Below are 8,312 nucleotides of genomic sequence, written 5' to 3'. Positions count from 1 at the left end.
GCTAGCTACATTTGTCTCCCTGGCCACACACGATGTTTTACATCGTTGAAATTGGTAATGTTTTCGTAAAAAAATACTAATGTCCGATGAGAATCCACTGAATTTAAACGATTTGTAATGTTCGAAATTTATAAATAATCCTGGTCGAATATCTTAAATTTCCGATTGATAAGCGTTCTAAAAAATCACAATTATACCTTTCAGAGTTTATAGTATGCTGATTATATCGAATTAATAATTGACACTCTTGGTGCGTCGCGTTAGTTATATTTATAGCGTCGGAACGTTTTCTAGAAACTTCAATCTTACGTAACAATACTGGTTAAAGCGTTTACATACACACATATTTTGTTCATTCTTACTCTTGAGAATCTTCTACAACTTTCGAGAGTAGGCGGAAGTTGCGCAATACATATTTAACACTACAAGCTATGCATGCTTTTAAATATAAGCTCAATCTAAATAACGTCGATATTAAAATAAATTCGTTACAATACCATTACCATTCTGTACCTTTTACCTTACAATTACTTGTCCCTTCCATGTTTGTTATGTGTATAGTCCGACATTACAGATACATACATTATACCACTACCATTCTGTAATTTTTACCTCACATTTACTTGTCCTTTCCATGTTTGTCATGTGTATAGTCCGATATTACAGATACATTCTGTACTTTTTAACTTACATTTACTTGTCCCTTCCATGTTTTTCATGTGTATAGTCCGATATTACAGATACATACATTATACCACTACCATTCTGTACTTTTTACCTCACATTTACTTGTCCCTTCCATGTTTGTCATGTATATAGTCCGATACTGCAGATACACCTATCATTCAATGCTTTTTCTTTACCCTAATATTACTTGTCTCTCCCACGTGTGTAATGTGTGAGTTGGATATTGCAGATACATACATTCTACCTCTACCATTCTGTAATTTGTACGCTAGCTCTCGTTTCAGATGTGTCATGTGTGGTTCCGATATTTCAGATAAATACATTAGACTAATATAATTATGTACTTTGTACTCAAGCTTACTTATCTTTCCCATGTGTGTCACACTATTGGTTCTAAAGTTTGAATTTTTAACATCGTTATAGACAGCTTTGAAATACATGATTTGTTTCTTTAGATGTTAAGCCTATTTATGCGCATCAGAGATAGTCGAGAACAAGTTTGTTTGTTTTCATTACGAATAGGTAAGTCTAATCAAGTAAGTCAGGTGCACACGTAAGACAGTATACAATGTTTATCTTTAAACGGTATATAAATATTAAAGATGTTAGAATTACGTTCGTGATATCTCATCATATGCTATACTAGAAGTCAGGGTTTTGCGATATGATGAAATATCCAAACCGAACAATCCTATAACCTATACCTCCTGAAATATTTAACGCTTATTCAAGTCATACAAAATTATACTAAAGCTTTAAAAATGTATGAAGACAGCTATGAATGATTTCACGTTATCATGCAATCATAACAGTGACCTAAAGTAGAACCAACTACTCTGATGGAAGGTGATTTTACCCAAAGTTTCTGATGATAGATGGTCTTTACCAAACGTTTCTGAGGAAAGGTGGTTTTACTCAAAAATTTCTGATGAAAAGTGGTTTTTACCTAACGTTTCTGATGAAAAATAGTCTTGACCCAATATTTTTAATAAAATATGTTTATAATCAAGTGTTCTGATAAAATATAGCCTTTACTCAAAATTTCTTATTAAAAGTGGTTTTACCTCAAGTTTCTGATGAAAAATAGTATGTACCCAAACTTTCTATTGAAAGGTGGTTTTGGCCAGATGTTTTCATGAAATGTTGTCTTAACCCAAAGTTCCTAATAAAAGTTTTTCACATAATTTCTAATTAAAACAAAATAGGGGATAGTTGAATTACTAATACTTCATATAACTATTACTCTCCATAAAAGTTTCAAGCACAGATCTGATCTATCGCGTGAACAGTAAACAAAAACATTTTAAAACAACATTGGGTAGAATTTTATCTTCTGGGCTATTCTCAAGAATTGTTGAACAGTTGATTATTATTTACATATGTAGATAGATTTATCAAATATGTACGCAGATTTCTTACAAGATATTCCCCCTCTTAGATGTACGACTACGACTGCATATTAATAAATATCGGGTTAGATTATTTCTCGGTCACCAGATAGTCGGCGTTTGTAGTAAGAAATATTGAGAACGAAAGCATTGCGCAACGTATTGTGCTTTTCCAACCACTTATACAAGTTGGGTTCTATAGAGCATAAGTTCCTACATTTTTGCAGCACAAGCCCACCCAACCGAGAGTATTATGCATCCTAACTAAAGCCCCCGAATCAGTGAATCTATAAATACGGATTACGACCCCTCTATAACACTTTTCTGAGGCCTCCAGTTTATGAACCCTTGCTATGAAGAATGTAAGGATTTGAGTTCTTGAACGGTTTATATACTTAATACACACTTTACAGATTATAAAATAGTTAAAAATACTTCAGATATATATATACTGTTACGACAGGGGAAGTCACGCAACGCTAGAAGCATGCTAGCTGGAGTTTCTAGAAGGATCATGACTGTTCCTGGCAACTCTAGTCTTTTCCAGACGCCCTCTATTTTAGTATATAAGCCCGGCAAATAATTGCAGATTTTTATTCTGATATCTTGCAAAGGGGTTAAATAAAGTTAAATTACATAAATTTTATACATAAGTTACAAGTCAAGATAACATATATACAAAAGGAGCATCAATGTATGGATAAACAATGCCTAATTTATAAGTTATGCACTGAGAAGTACACGTTCAGTTGTATGCAAATCATATTTAGATGCAAAAATAAAAACGTAGTGAAAGCTACACTGAGATATTTCATTAACATCTGTTTATATATCAAATACATACAAACTGTAAGTTTATTCATTATTGATATGTACACTTTATACATGTTTATACAAATGCAAAAATAAGCTAAACACTGTTACCAAACAATTGTCTGAAGATGAATAATCCAAGTTGTATATTATTCAGTGAAATATTGAAAATTGTGTACATAATTCTTGAGCAGAAGCTAGAACACAAAATATGATAAAAGTAATAAAACAATACTGAGCACAGTAATGTATAATAAATACAGTTCAATATAGACAAAAATATAAATTGTGTGCTCCTGCAAAAGTCTTTGTTGAAATATTTTTATTGTTTATGGCTAATATGTGCAATGAGTTTTAGAATAAATATAATTGCATTTAAAACAAGTGAAAATACCTAAATGCAAATGCTGAGTGATGGTGTTAAGATTTCAATGATTTTAGCGAAGACTCACGATTTGCTGTACGTGGGTTCTCTTGGTAAATGAAATTTTTATTCTTGTACGTTTCTTTTATATACGAGTTAAAACTCAGTGTATGAGTGACAACAATAAAGCCCATATGTTAGTCGTGAGACAGACTAAGCACATTCGTGTCAATAATACCAGGAAAGCTATGCCATTCTCACAGTTGGGGTGCTAATACATGAAGGACTTAAGTTTCAAATTCCAACATAAATCTTGCCTATAATGAGAAAAATGTGACCCGACTAATATTTTAAGTGCTATGAATTGACTTTCTTTGTAATTTATGGTGTCTGTATCGTTTGGTAATCTCTTGTAACAGGAAGTATCAAGGATTAGGCGGTGTTATTGAAACCACCTGTTCTGTAAGCTATTACAACTCACTAGTAGTGGCAGTTAGTTTTCTCGGTATAGTGAAACAACATACAAGGACATGCGTTGAAATAAACTTGTTTGAAAGTTCAAAGAAATGATATTCAAGTACCGAAAAGCTTTCTTGTTATCATATCGACAGTAATGTTCAAATGCATCCGTGCTGGGCTAAACAAGAGTGACCCCCAACAGGGGTGAGATAGTTACGGACAACGTACAAAGGTCACGCTGCTGACCCAACAGTTTATGCGGCACAGTAAACAAAAGTACGGCTGCAATGAAACATAAAAATAAACTTGAAATAAAAATATATTTATAAAAGAAAATTAAAATGTTTTTATATACATATATAAACATGAAATCTTAGTTAAAAACAAAAATACTCATTTATTATTTAGGTTTATTTACAAATATTATCTTTGGGTCTTGTATATTACCGAAACCATAAGGAGAGTATGTTATTATTAAAAAATTAAAAATAGATAAAATTTGCACTTTATGGACAACAAATCTTTTGGGATTGCAAAATAATGTACTAAAACATAAAAAGTAATCAGTTCAAATCTGGAACAAATATAAATATGGTAATCATTTCTTATAAATACCATTTCCTCTGTAATTTTCCAAGATATTGTAGATCATAATTCAAAAAAACTAAAGTTATCAGAAGTAACAGGCTTTATGTTTCTTAAACTACGCGCATTTATTAAAGTCATTACGAAGTTTTAAAACTTTTTAACTAGTAGTTTTATTGTTGGAATGACAAATAGCAAGACTTGCATTGGCTACTAAGAAAGTTAGTAGCCGGTAGTCAACGGGTTAAGCAATATATTGACCATTCCTTTATTTATTTCACTGATGTAAATCAAAAAACAGCAAAGGTCATAACACTGACAATGTGACCAGACATCCCAATTTCAGCAGGACAGTTCCATTTTTGAGCTTCCTCTTCCACTGTCCCCCAGGAATTTTAGGGGGTTGCAAAAATGTCCCACTTTGGGAGATAATGAACTTAAGTGTCCTGCATTATAAAAATTAATACTGATAAGCACTACTGTACTATGACTGCACATAAGATTTGTCCTGTCCTCGTATAATTTCCTTCATTTTAATATATTAATGTTCAAATACATAACCATATACTTATTGAAGACGTAACATACTAAATTATCTTGTTCATTATTTCATAAAACACGGTTACACATTAGCCATTCACTTTCATACTATGCAATCATTGAAATATTGTATATTAGCGTTTAGTACATAGTAATATTGTTATAACTGACAAAACAATATGAAATTAGTTTGCTTTATTTCAGGATATGCTTTGAATGTCCAAAACATCTTTGACAATTTATTTTCAACTTTTTTATATTTCAAATGCTTGCAGCTCATATCAGTCTATATACAGTTATTAATGTAACATTTCACTTACAGTCATACTATCGTTATATCAATATCTTAAATAAACTTTTGTATTTTTTCAGAAAATGTTGTTAAATAATTCTCATGTCTAGGTTAATTATAACTGCAGAAAATGATTAGATATGTATTTTTCATGAATATCATTTTTCTATTGATGTTTTCAAAACACACTCCTGATTTGTTAAAGAAAATAATATCTAATGAAAAGTATAATAATAAGATGGTTTGCATTTTTTTATGAAAATAAATTTTAATTATTTGATTGCAACCATTTTTTTATTTATTAATTAGATGCCCTGCTTTGAACTCCAGAAAATCTGGTCTCTTTAATTTAAATACTGAGCCTGAGGTACACCACTTTTTACATAAAAATTTAAATTAATCTCGGATTGAACTCATTTATAACAAACTTCCATCCGTAAATTTTTCTATCCATCTTAACCCACACACTTATGGAGATCATTTTTAACAAGCTTAACTGCCGATGCAACTAGAAGTAAGACTATGTTACATGGTTATCAAACTTGAAGTTTAATTAAACACTAGTACTAGGCTTAACAGTAAATGCTTAGTAGTAGTACTAGTCTTGAAAACACCTAGTACTAACGCTAGTGGGACCAAGTTGATTATTTAGTCATGTAACTTAATCACCAATATCTACACAGACCATAGTTAAAGTTTTAAAATTTAATTTGAATTGTATTCTTTACAATAAACAGTATTCGATTATATTTTAATTAAAGCTGTAAAATTTACTTGACAGCACCTACTTTGCCTATCACTTTGGGGCGTGGTCAGGTTCCACGTCGTCTGCAACTTGCAAGAAAATGGCTAACTCATGCACTCAACTTCTCAAAGGGTTTAGAACAATTCCGAATGAACAATATAACCAAAATTAAATTAGTTTTGTTTTCCCTTACAATATTTTTTAAAAATTAAAAAGTTATTTTTATCTAAAACATTAGAAAATGGAAATGAGAATACTTATAAAAGGGAAACAAGCAAAGGTCAAAGAGGATGATGGAAGTAAAATTAGAAGTTAGTTTGTGTGAAATATAAAACGTTTATGAATTGAGCTTTGTTGCGAATAGCAACAAGATGCTGAACATAAATATATTACTTAAAATTTTAGTTTTTCTTAAGCTAAGACTGAACTTCGTGATTACCACCTGTTTGAAAGATTAAATTCAAGAAAATTTTAAAATACTGTTATTTGGCATTAACTACAATGCTAACAGAAATTCTATCTATCTAAGCTGCAGTCATCCTTCGTTGGACGTAGCTCTCCGTCAGACCAGTCCAGTATTTCCTATTCTTAGCATACTTTGTCCGTCTGATTCCTGCTTCAGCCACTATATCGTCCCTCCATCTTCTCTTTTGCCTTCCATGTCGTAGGTTGCCATTCCATTGTTTTTAATTTCCACATATTATCGGAATACCTTGCTACATGCCCAGCCCATTTCCATTTAGTTCTTAGAATAAACCTTACTGCGTGTATTATATTTGTTGTTTTTCTTATTCTGTCATTTCTCCATTTGTCTTGTGTGATTTCTATCTTTTTCTTATCTCTTTTGTTGGTGCCCATGTTTGGCAGCCATATGTTAAGGTTGGTAGTACACACTGAATCATGATCTTTATCTTCAAAGTAGTAAGGATATCTTGATTCTCTAGAATTTCTTTATACATTCCAAAACATTGCCATGTTGCCTTTATTCTTATCATAATTTCTTTCCTTGTTGTGTTTTTCATTTTGAGGGTTTGTTCTAAATATTTGTACTCTGACACTTTCTCTATTTCTTCATTCTCAATTTTGATGGTATCTGTGTGATGATAGTTGGTCATATATTTGGTTTCCCCTTATGTATTTTTCACCCTGCTTTCTTGCTACTGGCATTCAAACTGTTTAATAGAGCTTCCATCTTCTTTGTTGAATTTGTAAAGAAAGCTACATCATCTGCAAACCTTAGATCTGTTAATTATATCGTTTCCTGGAGCTTTCCTACTCTTCATCTCAATTAATGCATTGTCCACTTCCGAGACTAAAAGTTTAGGTAATTCTGTTTTATCTGCTTTGTTGTTCTCAAACTTCATTTCTGTTCCTCAACTGTTTCTGTTCTATCAAATCCCGTCAGAGATAACAGTAATATTGAGCCTCAAATCCCTCAGTGCAGTTGGGTTGTCAGTTTCTCTTTTACAGATAGCTATAGACTATAACTACATTTTTACAAGATGTATCTAATCTAACTAGTTTTGACTGCTATGTATGCTTAACTATTACTAGTAGCAAGTCTAGTAGTAGTATTACTATAACACCTCAAAACAAACAAACAAAAACTTACAAAGCAAGAATATCTATATATTCTAAGATTTCTTTATTTCTCCCCCTCTCCAGTTAATAGTTGTTATTACTAATGTTAGTGCTTTTTAAAAGTTTTATATTACTAATGATTATTAGTATACGAAGTGGGAGGACTGTAGTGTTGGAACAACTTAAAATTCAACAGAGTTGCCAGATTTCAGTAAGGAAATAAGCAACCATAACTTTGAAAATAAACCTAATCGCCCTTAGCCTTCATTTCCGGTCACGTGAACAGTGAATAACCTTAACTTAGTCACTTGTTGTTGTTTGTTTAGGTTTTGCTCAGCTGAAAAACAATATTTAATTGGCCATGCACTTTTTATCGTCCTTTCAGTTTCATCATAATGGACCAGGACTGAAAACAAGACCGAAATATAACAAAAAGCGACAAGCAACCACAACAACCAGGACAAGCACATTTCTGTTGTTTTTAAGCGTAACTAGCAACTATTGATAATATTGGGCACTTTATTTTATTCACCACAACCTGAACATCCGTCATATGATGGAAAATAATGATTAATGTTTCTTCTCAAAATTATATTGTTACGTCTGTGTTCGTTTGTTAATTTCCCGTATAATTTCTTTCCGATGAAACTTTAGCGATACAAGTCCTTGCTTAAATGCCCCCCAGTGGCACAGCGGTATGTCTGCGGACTTACAACGCTAGAATCCGGGTTTCGATACCCGTGGTGGGCAGAGCACAGATAGCCCATTGTGTAGCTTTGTGCTTAATTACAAAACAAACAAACCTTTCTTAAATAAAACTAATTTATTCTTTCTCAATACAACTGTGCAATACACTTA

General features: G+C 32.0%; 1 pseudogene; it reads right to left on the bottom strand.

Moving 5' to 3' along the window:
- Nucleotides 1-5,947, bottom strand: part of LOC106457920 — a 119,963-nt pseudogene extending 114,016 nt beyond the window's left edge.
- Nucleotides 5,948-8,312: the final 2,365 nt, after the last annotated feature.

The sequence above is a fragment of the Limulus polyphemus genome, unplaced genomic scaffold, assembly GCF_000517525.1.
Source record: "Limulus polyphemus unplaced genomic scaffold, Limulus_polyphemus-2.1.2 Scaffold392, whole genome shotgun sequence".
Lineage (NCBI taxonomy): Eukaryota > Metazoa > Arthropoda > Merostomata > Xiphosura > Limulidae > Limulus > Limulus polyphemus.
Note: the sequence above shows the minus strand (reverse complement) of the source record. Positions and strands in the feature narration are given on the sequence as shown.